Source organism: Poeciliopsis prolifica, unplaced genomic scaffold (genome assembly GCF_027474105.1).
Source record: "Poeciliopsis prolifica strain line A6 unplaced genomic scaffold, Auburn_PproV2 SCAFFOLD054, whole genome shotgun sequence".
Classification (NCBI taxonomy): Eukaryota; Metazoa; Chordata; class Actinopteri; order Cyprinodontiformes; family Poeciliidae; genus Poeciliopsis; species Poeciliopsis prolifica.
This window is the reverse complement of record NW_026562429.1, coordinates 1,212,511-1,229,846: the sequence shown is the minus strand read 5'-3', so window position 1 is coordinate 1,229,846 and position 17,336 is coordinate 1,212,511. Positions and strand designations below refer to the sequence as shown.

The window sequence follows — 17,336 nt, the reverse complement described above, 5'->3', positions numbered from 1 at the left end:
GGTCTGGGAAACAACGGCGCGTCAATCAGCGACTGCCTGGCAGGCGACAGTAGCGTTAGCCTTCACACACCTGCCAAGATATGCTTCACGAGATGAAGAGGGGATCACGTTACTGACAATTAGCTTTTCTTCCACCATAAAGCAGAGGGGACACCTGTGAGGCGGGTCGTAGGTGTCAGAAAGATGGAGCAGGAGCTCCGGGGTTTAAGCGCAGGAACACGATGAGACTTGTTCTTCGTTCGCCGGTACTGTGCATCGGAGCAAATCCTTTTGTTTGAGCTGTAAGTCATCTGTCTGAGCTGCTGACTGACCTCCGGGCTTATCCTGCTGCTGCTGCTTCAACACGAGGAAAACACAGCAATACATTGTTTGTGGAAATATTTGAAATGTCACACCTTTTCGGACAATACACCAACTCTCCTGTTACTTTGTTGGGAAGTAGACAATGGAAGGGTGACGCAGATGCTCCTCTGAACATGAGGAAAAATCTAATATTTCCAGTAATATCTGACCAGATGCCAAATGACGAAACTTACAGAATGATAAAGATAGAAGTTAACTTCAAAAAGACAATATCTTACCAAGTACCTTTGGTCTAGTTTCTGGTGCAAACGTCTTTGTACACTTGAAATGAAAAAAATGAACCAACAAGTAACTTTTCAGCAAGAAATAGGCACTTGTTTTAAGTCAGTAATTTTTTAATATTGATTTAAAAAATCTATAGTTTCACCAGCAGACAAATTCACATAACAAGAAAAGTTTTCAGTGCTTTTCATTAATATTAAGGAATTATTGACTTAAAACAATATATCTTTCTGAAATGTTATCTATAAGTCGGTTTCATCTTATTCCAAGTGCACTGAGATGCAAGACCAAAACATTTGGTGAGTATTTTGTGTTTTGCTGTGTTAACCCTTCATTTTATTTTGACATGGCTTTACCAGACCAAAAGAGAAGTTTACTGTGTGGATTTATTTTATTTTTCCATTGTAAAATAATTATACAACCATCTTCAGCAATGATTCAACTGGCTGCACAATGCAGTTAAATTATTTAGGAAAACATAATAAATCACACAGTCAACAATTCTGAAAACTGTCAATGTTTTATTTATTATGGTTCTAAAGCAACTAATTGGCTGTTTGTAGTTTTCTGGAAGTTTGCTCCAGATTTGTGGTGCGTAGAAGCTGAATGCTGCTTCTGCATGTTTGGTTCTGGTTCTGAGGATGCAGAGCCGAACCAGAAGACCTGAGTCAGTCTGAAAATTTGATACAGTTTAAGTGATTTATAAACAAACAGAGATATTTTAAAGTCTATTATTTGAGCTGCAGGGAGCCAGTGGAAGGACTAAAGTTAAAATGTTGCTGTGACATTAGTCCTGTCATCCAGGAAATGTTCTTCAGCCGACAGAAGGCCGACTTTGTAACTGTGTTTATGTGACTCTAAATGTTCAGGTCACATCTCAGCCTGATCTCCAGGTCCTAGCTGTAACAACTGAAGCTGCTCAGAACATGAGCTCATTGCTGTTTTTAATGTTTCACCAGGCGCAGCCTCTCAAACCAAAGCGGTTCACTGAATGAAGTCTGAATCCACATTCATGGCTGTTGTTCCTCTATTATGTCAGAATATCGCTAGCTGACACTTTCCACACTGCAATGAGCATTCACAGAAAGAGTCGGCTGCTTGCTACGGCCTCTAAACGCAGACTGCAGATATTAAGACATCGATTTGCAGGGAAAATGAGACAAACACTGTAATCTGTGAAGATAATCTTTCTCCCCGCACTGATGGTCCTCCACAATGATCCAGAATACAGCAGAGAGAGGAATTAAACACTGTATTGGAAAAGAGTTATCCAATGATGTGATGTTATGGCTGTGTGGCGTCTCGGTGTGCTTGTGCTTGGAGAGGGAGTGAAGAAGATTTTAGCACAAAAATGTTTTCAAACTATCAGCAAGTTGCCTCGCAGCAAAACACTACAAAAATATTAACTGTGGCTCAGAAAAGCACTTTTTAAAGTAAGCTTTGAAGCTGTTTATGACTCTTATAAAATGTTTTTAATGTATCTTGGAACTGTTGTCTGAAATAACCTGTGAAAAGATTGATCTCCTAAACCTCTACCCTGAGTTTCTATTGCCGTGTGAAGAAATGAAACTGCTCCCAGTCAAAAACAACCAATCAGAGCAAGGAGGCGGGTCTTAGCGCTGGCAATCACTTTTGAGAACGAGATGCCAAATGAGCGAATGGCAGAGAAACAATTCACCGTTACAGGAAAACCATTTATCTGCTGACATGTCAAGGAGCTGTAGTATACCAGCAAAAAATGATGGATGAGCTTGATTGACAGCGCTGACATCCTTGTTCTGATTGGTTGCTTCTCAATAGCATCGGGAGAAGACAGAGGAGTTTGATTTTTCACAGATTATCTGTCTCATACAATACTGTCACAACATAGTGACAGTTTCAATATTTTTGTGGAAAAATATTTTTATAAAAGTGACATATTGCAGCCTTAATGTATATTTATGGGACTATTATGTCAAAAGCCAACCAAAAAGTTCCACTGACAGATTATTTCCCAAGTTAGAAATGAAATAATCTGGAAATCTCCTTAATATTCATCAATATTTAGGAATTACTGACTTAAATCAAGTTCTTATTTCTTGCTGAAAATATATTTGTAAGTTAGTTTTATCAAATTTCAACTGTATTAAGATATTTTCACTAGAATCTGGACAAACCACGGCAAAATTTTGTGTTTTTGAGTGTAGTGTCGGACTCCGACCTGAACTCTGGAGCCACATAAAGACAGTTTTAAAGTCGGCCTTCTATCACCTAAAGAACATTAAAGGATTGACGTCTCTGGAAAATGTAGAGAAACTCATCCATACATTTTTATTAAATTGATTCTGTAAAGAATGTATGAAGTATTTAAACTGGGAGAATAGTCTTAAAATACTTCTGAGTTTATAAAGCACCATAAACATTAAAGATCTGCTGCCGTTGTATCAATTTCTGGTTCTGATCTGCTCTGCATCCCGAGAACAAGAACCAAACAGTTTCTTTACATAGATACTGAAAAGAAGAAGTCATTTGTACTGAGTTTCTTTTGATTAATAATAGATGGAGCACTGATTCACGAAGTCTGGTTTTAACTGTCATCACTTCCCTGCATGTTGGCAAGTCACTGTTTTGCTTGTTCGTTTTTTATGTTTTCATCAAAGGAAGCACTTTGATCTGGAATGTGCTAAACATATAAACTTGCTTCAAACTTCATTTGAAAGCAACAAACAATTAGAATTTGTGTAATATTTTTTGAACATGCAGTATTTGGACAGAAAAGTGTCCCATTATTCTGGAAAGAAAAGTGATTTCGGATCCAGCACAAGGGGTTTTATAGGATTTCCTACAATTTATGTACTCGGCTGTGTTTTAAATTTTATTTAGAATGAAAACAGTCTAGGAGTTTCTGTTTTAAAAAATCCCTTTATGAGAGTTGCTGATATTTGTGGTCATTTGTACCGATTTTAATAATCAACAAGCATCGTTTATAAAAGATAAATCCTTTCTTATTCCATTTTAGGAAGATTTCTACTTGTCAGTAAAAACAACCTGCAAATATACAGGATGTTGCTACTGTGTATGAGACTAGAAGAGTCCCAGGGTGAAAGGTCACCTTCCCCAAGTACAAAGACCCCAAACATAATTCAGAGACACAGTGGAATATTTTAGAGCAAAATATTCTCATCCAGTGTTTTTCAAATTGGGGGCCGCAGTCCCCCAGGGTGACGCCAGGGGGCGCTGTGAGGGTCTCAGAAAGTTGGAGGAAAGATGCCGAAAAAAAAAAATCTTAAAATTTTCATCATAATTTTTTATTTTATCGTTCATTTTTAAAAATATAGGTTGAAATAATTTATTCAAATGCCATTTCTGATGCTCATTTTCTGATTGGCTGCCAGTCAAATTCACCAAGCTGCTTTTTTTCCTCTTCAAGCTCAGATGAAATGTTTGTGACAAGAAAGACCAAAGGGCTCTACTGCAAAAACTGTGGAAATTACACAAAATTAGATAAAATATTACGTATCTTTACAATGAAACCAGAGGATTGTGTTGAGAAATTGTATTCTCTGGTAGTAAAGTCATAATCTGATAATAACATTTTCTGCTTAATAATTCATGGCAATCTAAAATTTGATGGAAGCATATGCTAAATAAATGTAATAATTATCGAATAGTGAATGAAGAACATTCTAAACATTAATGTTTCTTTACATATTTTGTAGCATTGTCTGAAGGTTTGCAAAAGTGGGACCCCAGCCAAAAATAAAGGCTTGAAAATTGATGCTCTAAATATTGCAGAGGAAATATTCTTTCCATTTCATAGTAATTTATAACTTGTGTTTACTGATCATAAAAAAATGCTTTGAGATTTGAGGCTAAACCAAACGTGAAAGAGTCCAGGGAGCAAAAATACTTTTGCAAGGCACTGAACACTTACACAGTTTGGGGAATATAGTGAAGAATCCAGATTTCCTTCAGCTCTTTGGTCACATTTGGTCGAAATCAAAGAAAATCCCATTGAAAAAGTAGCAAGAAATCTTTACACACGAGGCTCACATCTCGCCTCTGATATTGCGACAGAAGACAAATTCAGACTTTTTCATAAACAGAAGCTACCATCTCTGTAATTGCTTTGTTTTTATAGAGGTTTTGGACAATAAACGTCTTCACTGGAGGCACAGTTTGAAACACAGAAGCATCCATTTAGCCCCGGTGGACAAATGTACCGAGACAGCTGAAAGTACAGCTCTAATTTAAGCTGTCAGTACCAACACAACTAATACAACTCCAAGTAATAAGTTGGTTCCCCTGGGCTTCTGCTGCAGTCTAAATACACTGCAGTAAAGGTAAAAACTGTGCATGAAGTGGGAGAACATGTCTTAAATCCCCAAATTGATCCCACAGAAGATGCAGATTTTCATTTGATTAAGTTATTAAATTATTCCAGTTTGAAAAATGCACTCTATTAGAGGGAGAAGGACAGGAACACCTCAGCTCTACAAATTAAATAAATTCATATTTTTCTGCTTTCCTACCTGACAGAATTTATTATTTTCCAACTTCCAAACATTCAAGGCCATGTTTTGAGAAGAATTCAATAATCATAATATTTTTTTCAAATGGAGCTGATCTGACATGTGGACCTTCTCCCTCGGCAGACCTTCGCCGCGCTGCGTGGAAACATACTGTAGGCCTGTTGGTCTTTAATGAACTGCTGGGGAGCTGCGCTTTATTATCCATTTGATTATTAGTGAAGCAGATCCAAACACTGCAGATAATGACGAGTGTGGCTTGTAAAATACATACTGCTCATAATAAACTGCGGCAGCCTGCTGATTTAAAAGCAGAAAATATTGGAGACATGTCTATAAATGCTGCTGGGGACCTAACAAAGAAGCAAACACGGTTCAAAATCAGTTTTTCTTAATGCCTCCCTAAAGTTTGCGCAGGGAGAAACTACATCCAGGAGCCTCGTATCTGATGGCCGTTCTGCCTGAAACTTAAATATTAGGAATTATAAATGCACACAGATATAGGAATAAGAACAAGTGCAGTGATGGTTCATGTTCATGTATGCATCTGAGTTCACTTCAATCGAACCGAGGCCAAGGTTGCTGGGCATTTTTTGTGGTCCATGTGAGAGTTTGATTACTCATTCACACCTCACCAAACAAACTGAACTTTCTACACAAACGGACTGGAGTCAGATTAAAGCGGACCAAACACGGCTGGTTTATTCACCCTTAATATCTCAATATTGAAACAAACTTTTCTTACTTTCTATGTTAAATTGAATTGTCTGACTGTTTGAATTGACAACATTTTCTTGGGTTATGGGTTTGTGTAAATCTATAGGGGTCACTTGTTTCTGTTTAATGTATATTGATGGTCAGAAACCCAATAAATTTGGTACTTTAACAGACAACAAATCAGCTCCATCTATCGCGTACATCCTTTGGGTAGAAAGTTACAGTCCCCACCCAAACACCCGCAACACAAATCACCATCGATCTGTTCAAACCTTCATCCACTCTGTGGATTAAAACATCAGAAAAAAACCCACAAAATATTCATCTGATCTTTGAGCCGCAATTAACTCAAAATTAAACTTCCCCAAACTCATCCATTATCTGAGACCAGGCTAAAAATAAACAGCTCATCAACCTTCAGCGGAGGCCAAAACGATCATCACCATGAATAAGGAAAACAGGTCGACCTTGGTGCTGGCAGACACTGATTATGTTTTATTGCTCCTCCCAACCAAAATGAGCCAAATACTCACCAATGTACTCCGGCGGATAAAATGGAGCGAGACGGAGAATGAGTTATAGCGTCTGGAGCTGGCGTGCTCCAGTTAACTTTTTTCTATCCTATAGCAGAGCAGAGGATGAGCTGCCATAAATCTGACCCACACATCCATTAGGTTTCCATACTCTGCAGCTCTCAGCATGACGTCCCTCTCTCCATTTATTTTAATGTGCTGTTTTTTTAACCGCGTGTAGCGTGTTAGCGTGTGCCAGTTTAGCTAATTAACTGTTTGGAGAAGTGTTTTGGTTTCAATCTGTGCATGAATTTGCTCTCCGAGAGAAATGACCCAAACTGAAGAGGATCCAAGGACAGTCAGTCATATTCAATCCAAAGCTCTAATGGCAGCGCTTTAAATGACTGAAGAGACAGAACGCCGACATTAGAAGCAGCACGATGTGCATTAAAACACTGATTATCCTGCAGTCTGATGACGAGGAGAGCATGCAAACAATCTGCAAATTAAACATTTCACTTGTTGAATCCAACAGCATAACTAACGCAGAGAGTCCTGCACATTCATCAGCAGCTTCTGAGTTACAGCACAGTTTGTGCAACTGGAGAAACACCACAGTTTCCATCTGGGTACCGACAGAGTTTATCAATCATCCTTGTGACTCTCAGCCGGCGAGGCAGAGCCACAGTTTACTGCTTCCTGTGTGTTAATGATTAACAGTCAGGCCATATTGACACAGTTGACAAGACTGAATAACTGACATCTTGTAAAAACGCTTATTTTAATGGTCCAAATTGGAGATGCGCCGATCCAATATCAATATCTGTACTGGTCCTGTAATTCGAAAACATTCTCCACCATTTTTCTTTTCACTGTCACACGTTTCTCAATCTGTCAGCTTCACATTTCTTGCACAAAAAACTTGCTGTCTTTTCCAGCAGCCATTTTACAGAGCATACAACGGGAAAACCAGCTGAACAACAAAAGGTGTAGATCGGGTTTCGGAGACAATGCGCCCGATCCATAAGGGCAGATCTATTCAGTCTAGTTCTACCTTTTGTGCTCTGAGCGACGACTTGTTTTATTATTTATTTTGCATTATATTTAAATGCAAACACCAAGTTTCCCTGCTACTGCTGTAATATGGTCCAACAGGGTGTGTACGCGCCTGCATGCCAGGCTTGTTTAGGATGGTTCTGCAACCCGGTGCATACAGAGAACAGATTTAATCCACCTGCATTTTCTTTTCTGCACCTGGCAGATTTATGGGCTGCACACCAACGAGTGGCATGTACAGACTCACCCAACCTTGTTTGGGTTCTTAAAGGGTCAATATTATGGGTCATTTATAGAACAATCAAGTGACTGTTACCTTCAGTTATGAAAAAGCTATAAATGTCAAATATGATTTAAAATAAATGTACTTTTTGATTTAACTCCTCGAAATTGGGTCTCTGTCTCTTTAAGAAAGTTCCATCTTTCTGAAGCTCCGCCTCTAGGTAGTCATCACAACATGGCACCACTATTGTCCCTTTAACAATGGTTCTACCAGCGTTTTACTGAGAAGTAGCTGCTACAATTGATGTGCAGTTCCAGCATGTGTTTGCTGATTGCTGCTGGCTAGTCTGAAGGAGCTGAGTGGGGCAGGAGTTGCGCCTCAAAGGCAGGGCTAGATCCACTTGGGCATTTTTCACATCTGAAAGGATGCCATGGAAATTAAAGGATTAAAAGATAGACTTGTGAAGAAGGAATATCATGATAAGATGAGGTGAAACTAATAATGTTGACTTTACATAATACTGCCATTTTAATCATGAAAAGGGAAAATGATTCTACACCTATTTGGTCAGATTTGCAAGAAAAAGAAACAAAACTTGATGCCAAACTTGCTACTATGGTACATGTGTGCATGCTTGCTTGTGTGTGCATCTTTGTTCATAACTTGTGAGCACATGTGTGTGTCGGGGCGTTTTTCCATTGCGTGTGTGTGCTTGCATCAGCGCAGATTGCTCATGAAATGCGACCTCTGGAAAAGTTTCCTGTCCGCATTCTCCTCTTTGAACTCCAATCCATTATCTTCAGGTATCAAATTCGCCCCAACAGGTGTATTGTGGTAGATGATACGGGCCCGTGGCAGCCTGCCACAGATTTAGGGATGAAAGGGAAGATCCGGGTCTGTGCACACACCAACACATGCGCGTATCCACCTTGAGTGTTAGCAGAAAGCGCGGGCCTCATAACGCAGCTATCGCCGGGCTCATCGGCAGCTGCGAAGGAAGTGAATCTGTTTTTAAAGGACGTGTGAAGACATCTATCTGGGTTCCTGTCGTCGTTTTTCTTTCATACCCGGAGGCGTTGGATCGATAGCAAACAGAAACAAAGAAAGTCTCATGCTATTTATGTGAGACAGAGAAGAGGTGAAACAATAAAACACTGGATTTAGTTGTTGCCTCACGGAGATGCTTAAAACCTCGGTTTTTACAAATGACCATGTTTTAGACCTGCTGCACATTTTGAAACTGTAGCTGTACCAGTGAATGATATAAAAACGACTAAATGAGGAGTGTAAAACGAGCGTTTTGTAGAGTGAGAGCCTTCCTGTGAACTTGGAGAAGGAAAACAAAGATAAAAAGAAGAAACAACAGCGAGCAGATGGTCAGAAACACAACTGTGTGCTAGATCTGTTGTTGAGCAGCTGTATGCCGACACGTTCAATTTAATAAGCTGCAAAAATGCCAGCACTGTTAACAGCTTGTTGCACAGCCCGCTCATGGACTGCAAAGACGTTCCCTTGTTCATTATTATCACTATTTTTTACATAAAAACAGAAAAATCCACTTAGGACTACAAACTTCGATATATTCTACTGGGATTTAATGTGGTAAAGTAAACAAACTGCCCTACGACTATGTACATTGTATTTTCAAATGGTCTCTGTGGCATCAGCATTTTCAAAAACAATCCAAAGAATATCCAGTTTGTGTTTCTAAAAGGTGTTTCCAAAACTAAGAGATATTCACCCTGCACCATACAAGGACAAGTGACCACCAACAACGTACTTATTCCTGGATATTTGTTTAAAAAACTCAAAATCCATCATTAGAAGGTGATTCTGGATCCAGGCAGAACTAGGAAGGTTACATTTGTAAATGTAAACGTGTTAACTCTGTATGTGGCTTTATGGGTTTGCCTGTTAAAATGACAGTTTAATGTTGTGAAAGTTCATCCAAACAGTTGAGATAAATATTGTTTACTTACCTCCAGTCCTGCTCAGAGCTGCTTCATCTTTATTTTATGGGCGTAATTTTGCCAATTTGAGGTTTTAGAGTTAGCTGACCTTTACTAAAAAATGTCAAATTAAAAAACTAAACAATCCACGAATCATATAATATATAAAATGAGTTAGTTTACATTATGATGATTTTTCAAAGGTTGCTTGTAGAGATGCCATAATTTATTGTATTTATGGTTGTTGTGTTTTAGTTTTGATACATAAAACATCTTTCAGTTCCAGTGTTTGTAACATAATGTAAGTTTATTAGTCTTTGAGTTGCCAAATTTGGATTAGCGTGCCATTATCAATATATTATCGCAATAGTTTCTGGATCAATTTATCGTTCTGCAAAATGTGTTACTGTGACAGGAAAAGCAGGAAGCAAAGAGAAAAAGAAAATATTTTTTATACATACACATTGAAATAAAGTCAAAAGAATGCGTAATGTTACGTTTTCTTATGCGATTAATCGAACTGATCGATTAATCGTCAAAATAATTGATTAATTGGCTACTAAAACAGTTAGTTGCAGGTCTAATTTTGATGTATATGTAAAGCACTCAGAACCACATAACTGCAGTCAAAAGAGAGACGTTCTAAACGTAACCAGTGCTCTATTTCCAAACAAATGCTCTACAAATGTTGTTTGTTTTGCTGAGCTCTTGAGAGTACACAGCTTCAAATTCATCAGAGTTCCTGCTGTTTGATGCAGCCGACATCCCTGGCGCCTTGTTGCAGCAATAGGAGGGAGCGTCGGGGCCGAGCACCTCCCCACTTCCACACACTAACATGGATGAGCTGTTTGATCCCCGGGTTCAAAAGACATCAGCCATAGTCTCTGCACCCCCCTCCCCGCTCTCCGTAGCCGATTCTCTCCTTTGAAATAACATTACCTGTGTCCTTTCTGTGAGCTCAGGAGTCTGCAGCAGCAGATGAGACAGAATAGAAAATGTAGAAAAGGAACTACGGCGTTTGTTATTGCCTCTACAATCGGTAGGGCGGATCAGTTACTCTCTCTGAACTATCAAATGTCTCCTGTGAAGGTTTATCTGAACTGGTGCAAGAACTTCTTAACAGTTTTCATGTCTTGTCATTAAAAATTCCTGCAGTTGTTTGAAATTTTAATGGATTAAATTGGTTTTAAAGAAGACGCCCTTTGGTTTCATCAAATTATTGGTTGGATTTCAGTTAATAGTGTGCTAATCAAGTTTGGGGTACTTACAGAAAGACTTTGTAAAGAGGACGAACACGGTCCATAACGTCAACTGGTTTGTTGACTCCACTTCCTAATTCTCAAGTTTCACCGCCAATTTTGAAAACTGGAAACCAGTAGATGATGCAGCGCCTCTGAAAAACAAGATAACAAAATTATCCGTATCATCAATCATGCTCTTTCTACTTTACTCCAGGCCTATCGTCTTCTCAAATTCAAGATTAGCACATTAGCGCTCCCAAAAAGCTAAGCTACTAAAACGCTAATCATCTTTACAGCCACGCTCTTTAAAAGCAGCAAAGACCAAAACATTTAAATTTAAAACAAATAAAGCAAATTAAACATGTAGATACAGGTAAAGAAAATCAAAATCAACTTGAACGATTAATATTTGGTCAAAGCCCAAGTAGAAAAGGAGCCAATTTAAATATTTGAATTAGATTTTTTTTCTGAAGTGGTCGCAAACTGTTCACACTTTCGTGTGAACAGTTTGCAACCACAAAACAGAAAAGAAAGATGTTACACTGTAAAGACATTACCCAAAATAAAAATGGACAGAACCAATTACTGATCAATTTTAAATTGAGCAACAGGAGCGTAATTGTCAATGACAAACAGATTAAGAAAATCAACCACATCTGGTTTGTTTCAGTGCAGAATTATGACGCAAGGCGAATAAAATATGACATTCCCGCTCTATCAACATTTTGCAAACCATCGCATACCGATCCAACTTAGAAACTCATAATGAAGCACAATTAGATTTTTGGTTCTTCTTCATTTTATGGTAAAGTCAACATGAGTTCAGTTTATATGAAGTGGCAGCTAATCACCAGCATCTCCTAATTTATTCTTTGGTTAATCTAAAATGAACTGCAGTAATATCATGAAATAATTTGAAAAAAGGTTCCTTCCTGTCTCGTCTGTCTGGTTCAACAACGTCTCTTATCTATTCAAGTGTTTGCCGTCATTTCAGTGAAGTTCCAGCTTTAAATATTTGAAGATCCAGGCATGAATTAGGAGCAAAGAGACGAGACGCCTGCAGGTCATATTTAGGTGACTATGACCCTAAATGCGCCTGGTTCTTTCTGTAAATGATTTCCAGGCAGATAAGCATAGAGAGAAAACAGTTTCCTTACTGTAAACAGAAAGAATGTCATGTGATTTTCAATATTTTTCCATCTGAGCGAAGATTGCGAGGTCCAGATCTAATAAGTTTGGAAGAGATAATTCCAGGTTTATGGTTTTTATACACACATTCAGTTCCTCCATGCTTGTGTGTTAGTTTCAGACATTTTAGATAACGCCGAACACAGGAGGGAATAAATAATGAACACCTCAAAAAGCCTTTTTTCATGCCATGTTGGCTCCAACTTCTGGTGTGAATTTAATATCAACAGGCAAATTACACAAACTTTTGAGCAAAAAATCATTGTATGTTTAGTCTTTGCCTTTACTCTGATGAAATAACTGATCATTTCACTTATAACAAGACATTTTCACCATTTTATATGAGCAAGCTTCTATCTTGCTGAAAAATTACTTGTAAATTTGTTTGGTGGTCACCGGCATTACAGAGCCGGTGACCCAAATGTTTTCTACAGTGTTGGATAAATGTTCATCTGGATTGCCACTTTTGTAAGTACTTTGGTCTTCAGAGAGAGATGAACACTGAAATTCATTCTGAGCGGACAGTTTAATTGAACTTAAATCAAGTAATTTTCAGCAAAAAAAGATGAAAAGTTAGATGCTATCCTATAAACATCTGCTGAGAGAGTTGGCATGACGGTACCGCCCTTCAGTATTTTGTTTCTGAACCGATAAAACGGGAAAAAACAACAATTACCTTTCCTTTCCTTTTCTGTGTTGGTTTTCTAATTAAAATTGGGTGCATACATAATTTTAAGGGCAACTGGAAACGGTTGAGTTACATTTGATCAGATCCAAAGAGCTACACACTTGGCAATGCTGCAGTAGTTTGATGTTTATTACATAAATAAATTACCTCAAGAAAATCACCACCACATTATGCCACCGCAATCAGAGTGGTGCTTTTCTTAATTATACATTTTACACTGGAATAAATAGAATCTCACCAAGTATTTTTGGTCTAGTTTCTAGTGTAAATTTATTAGTAGACTTTAAATAAGACAAAAATAACTTACAAGTAACTTAAGAGTGAGAAATAGGAGCTTGTTATAAGTCAATTAATCCTTAATCCAACTGAATTTCAACATATTTTTGAACATAACATCTACTGCTAGTTTAAATTATGATATAATGATAATTAAATCCTCTAGGCACTTAAGGAAAAGAACAGACTGTTAAATCTTAGTCAGTCCACTAAGATATTGTGTATTTTTGCAGTGTACAGCTAAAATAAACTAAACGATATGAACTTTCCCAGAGATCAAGTACTTGCACTGCAAAAACACAAAATGTTACCAAGTATTTTTGGTCTAGTTTCATTTCACCACAAGTACACTAGAAATTAGACAAACTCACTAGTAACTTGAGCAAGATAAGAGCTAATTTTACTTCAATAATTTTTCAAAATTGATTTTAAAAAGAACTGGCAGATTATTTCACTTATAACAAGATATTTTCCCAATATTATAAGTAGAAGTTCCTAAAAACTCTTACATACTGCTGAAAAGTTACTTAAGTGTTAGTTTTCTCTTATTTCAAGTGTTCTATGATATTTTCATTAGAAACTAGATCAGAAATACTTGGGAATATTTTGTATTTTTGCAGAGTAAGCACTGTAATTTTACACCACACCCACAATCCTGGTGAACTTGCTAACCAGGCTGGAGACAAAACGCATCAAATCTTTAAGATTCTGCAGAAAAAGAAAAGTGAGATGGATGTAAGTAAATAAAGCAAGTGGAGAGAAAGTGAGATGGAGGCCTGCTGAGTGTTGGACTGCGGATTTCTCTCCCTTCAGCTGCTGGCTAAGTCTGTCATCTGCTCAGCGTTTGAATCAACATCTGGTGAAGTCGCGAACGCACAGCTTCCCGAGCCTCCGACGGCGCGGCAGCGAGGGCGGGTGAGAAGCTTACACACTCAGCTGGGCGTCACAGTTGTAAGGAGCCGACGGAGAACAACACACACGGCCCCGCCGGTGATGCATTTTCAGCACATCGCGGCCGTTCTGCAGGGAGAAACGCATTACGGAGCCGGTGCCTCGCTGTAATCACATTAATGCTTCCTGTAATGGAGTAATGCTGGATATTAAAGTTCAACTTTTAGCATTATGCTGCATTTACTGATTCTATCAACAGGTCACGACTCGGATTACGCGCTCAGCATTGTAAATAAGCATGGAAGATCAAACCCATTGGTGTCTCATTCGTTTACGTTTCCTGCTGTGCATCAGGAAGATGAGAGGCTTATGATCAGAGCTAAGTTGGCTTATTGGGTTAATGGGACATTTGCAACATTTGCAAAGCTTCAGGAAGTCTTAAATGAAACTGAATTAACTTTATCTTGCTCTCGGTTCATGCTTGTGTTTGAACTTTCAGTTGTTTCCAATGTTTTGGAGTTGAAACTCAAGCCTCCTTGGTGCAAAATTGGTAAAGTTTTGAGAGAAAGAAACATTTTGATATGCATATATATATAAAAAAGAAGCAGACAAAATAAGAAAAACTCCTAACTCTTAATTTGGAGTCAAGAAAACAAAGATTTCTTATGGCCAAATACAGCAGGAAACAAATTAATACTATAGAAAATATAATTTCTCATCTCTGCCTTTTAAGAACTAAAAAAATACAAAACTTCCTAAAAGAGTCTAACCCACCATGACTTAAATTGTACAAAAATATCATTACTTGAGTTTTTGGTGTTAATTAGTTGTTTAATTAAGTAAAGATGAATCATTTCATTTAATTCTAGTGTAGATTTTGGAATGATGCTAATTAGATTCACTAGGCACTAAAGGAATGAAACAGGCTGGATGCTACTAAGATTTTGTGTTTTTGTAGTGTGCAATTAAAATAAACTAAAAAACGGTAGACTTTCCCCAGATATGATGAACCGTATTTTCTGGACTATAAGTCGCTCCGGAGTATAGGTCGCATTTTTGAGGGAAATTTATTTGATAAAATCCAACACCGAGAACAGACATGTCATCTTGAAAAATAGAATAGAGGAAACAACAGGCTGAATAATTGTGCGGTATGCTAACGTTACATGACAAACAATGAACTGAGAACGTGTCTGGTATGTTAGCATAACATATTAAGAGTTAGTCCGATAACTATAGCATAAATAACATGCTAACAAGTTTACCATCTTGTAAACGCAATTAAATCTTCGTTCCCGATGTCGCCTTTAAACAACTCTGTTAACTTCTAAAGTAGAATAACACAGGCCTAGAACGCCCTCTTGTGGTTTAGTGTGAAGAAGAAACTGAGTACAACTTCCATCTTCTCTGAATGTAAACAAAAATGAATGCCCGTGTTTGCATGGGTTTTCCCCGGGCGCTCCGGTTCCCCCCGCATCTCCTAAAACATGCGGGTCAGGTCATTTTAAAAGTAGAACATGTCCTTTTTGTGCCATATTATTGACTTAAAACAACCTCCTATATCTTGCTGAAGTAACTTTGATCTTAGTTTTGTCTTATTTGAAGAGCAAGTTATTTGCACTCGAAACAAGATCAAAAAAATGTTTAGATTTTGCATTTTTGCAGTGTAAATATCTGTTGCGCACTCCTACAGATTTTTATGTCAGAAATCATTGATGATAAATACCACTTTTATTATTATCCATGAGAGACAAAGGGCCTCAAGTCAAACCCGCTTTCTATCTGGGAGATTATTTGCAGCCAGATGCTACAAACAAAGAGTAAATCCCACTAATTAGAGTTATATTTACAGTGCAGAGACATCTTGTCACAACTATTGTTGTAGCAGATGTTCAAGCTGTCATATTCTCATTTTTTAAGCCTGAGCTCAAATCTATGAGGAAAAAACTGAGCTAATGAGGAACTTCAGAGGGAACCTATTATTAATTATTTGGAGTAGTTTGTGAACAGAAATAGTATTTGTCAAAACAAGTGATGGCATGAAGAATATTTCACAGTTTACCGCTTTAAATGAGCGTGCAGCGAGTGTTTCAGTCGGCCATTACAGGTCATCCTCAATGCATCAAGCTGTCGTTTCTATTTCTGGGCAGCAGCAGAGAGACGTCCCATATCTTCGCCTCTTCGGGTTGGCTTTATGGGAGACCTCCTCCTCATGCAGTTCAAGTCAGTTGTCAACATGATTTATGGAGATGTGAGCTATCTCTAGACCAGCTCCTCAATCTTCCCCTGACGAATTGCTACCATCGGCCCTTGTAACCGTCGTTTGTTTTCCTCGCAAGCCAATTTTCGTCCAAGCTGACAAATTAAATCTGCCATGTTTTGAGGAAGCAATTTTTCCTCCTCTTTTTCATATATGACCCGCTTGGCAATTATCAGAGATGCGAGTCTGACGCACGGCTGAATGAAGCTCTCAGCGCGGTTCGGGAGTCTGATATGAGTAATATCCACACTTCTAATGTAGGTAGAGCGCTATAAGGTTTAATGGGTGGGAACGTGAGTTAGATGACATGTTTCTCTCAAAAGATACGCACCAGTTATTGTCCCAATCATCTCGTACAGCTCACTAACACCGGGGCTACTTGATTAATTTGACTTTTATGAGCAGGGTAAAATACTGTGCAGGTTACAGAGGTGAACAACCAGGGAAACTTTCCAAAACATAAGATACAGGAAGTGAGAAATGACTGTAAAAACACAAAAGTATATTTGGTCTAGTTTTTGGAGCAAATATCTTATTACCAAGGTATTTGATATCAAGATTTCCTCAAATAGGACTATAAAAGTATCTTATAAGTACATTTTCAGCAAAATGTTTTCAGAGCTTGATTTAAGTTAATTATCCCTTAATGTTGATAAAAAAAATATCTATTATCAGACTTTTTCATCTACATCACAAAAATGTCATATTATAAGTGCAATAATGGAACTAAAAAACTCATATTTTCATCAATATTGAGGAATTATTGACTTCTACTTTTGCTGAAAATGTACTTGTATGTTAGTTTTGTTTTATTTGAAGTGTTGCATTAATTAGTCAAAGCTCCAGGTAGGTTTTTGATGATAAAATTATATCTTTATGAGATTATGCATAGTTCAAAATGTCAATACTTCGCTCCTTCTTGTTTATTGCATTATTTATTTATTTATTTATTGCAGTTTGTGTCTCTTTTAATCCACAACTTTAAAACCCACACCATCGTTTCCTAGAACCATCTGGTTGTAACCAAGTTTTACCAAAAAACCCAGTAATGATGTTGTTCTTATTTCACACAAACAAAAGTGCAGCTCTTCTATTTTGGGGCGAATCTGTTGCTTTTCAGCTGAGAAGCTGTTTTTAGTCAAACAAATGTTCCCTTTGATCCAATAAAACTCTGCAAACATTAATAAACTCAGATTACTCCCGGAAATTAATTCCTTTAAGCAACTTGAAGTTTTGATGGCG

General features: G+C 37.8%; 1 protein-coding gene and 1 long non-coding RNA gene across 2 annotated transcripts in view; one reads left to right on the top strand and one right to left on the bottom strand.

Moving 5' to 3' along the window:
- The window catches only part of LOC129378910 (uncharacterized), a 154,684-nt gene that overhangs the window by 56,863 nt on the left and 80,485 nt on the right, over positions 1-17,336 (bottom strand). The window contains exon 3 of the long non-coding RNA XR_008608109.1: positions 10,819-10,943. This is a non-coding gene — a long non-coding RNA (uncharacterized LOC129378910). The remainder of the gene's footprint in view (positions 1-10,818; positions 10,944-17,336) is intronic.
- LOC129378909 (cadherin-20-like) overlaps positions 1-17,336 on the top strand; it is an 82,842-nt gene that overhangs the window by 3,365 nt on the left and 62,141 nt on the right. The gene's annotated exons all lie outside the window — the stretch shown is intronic.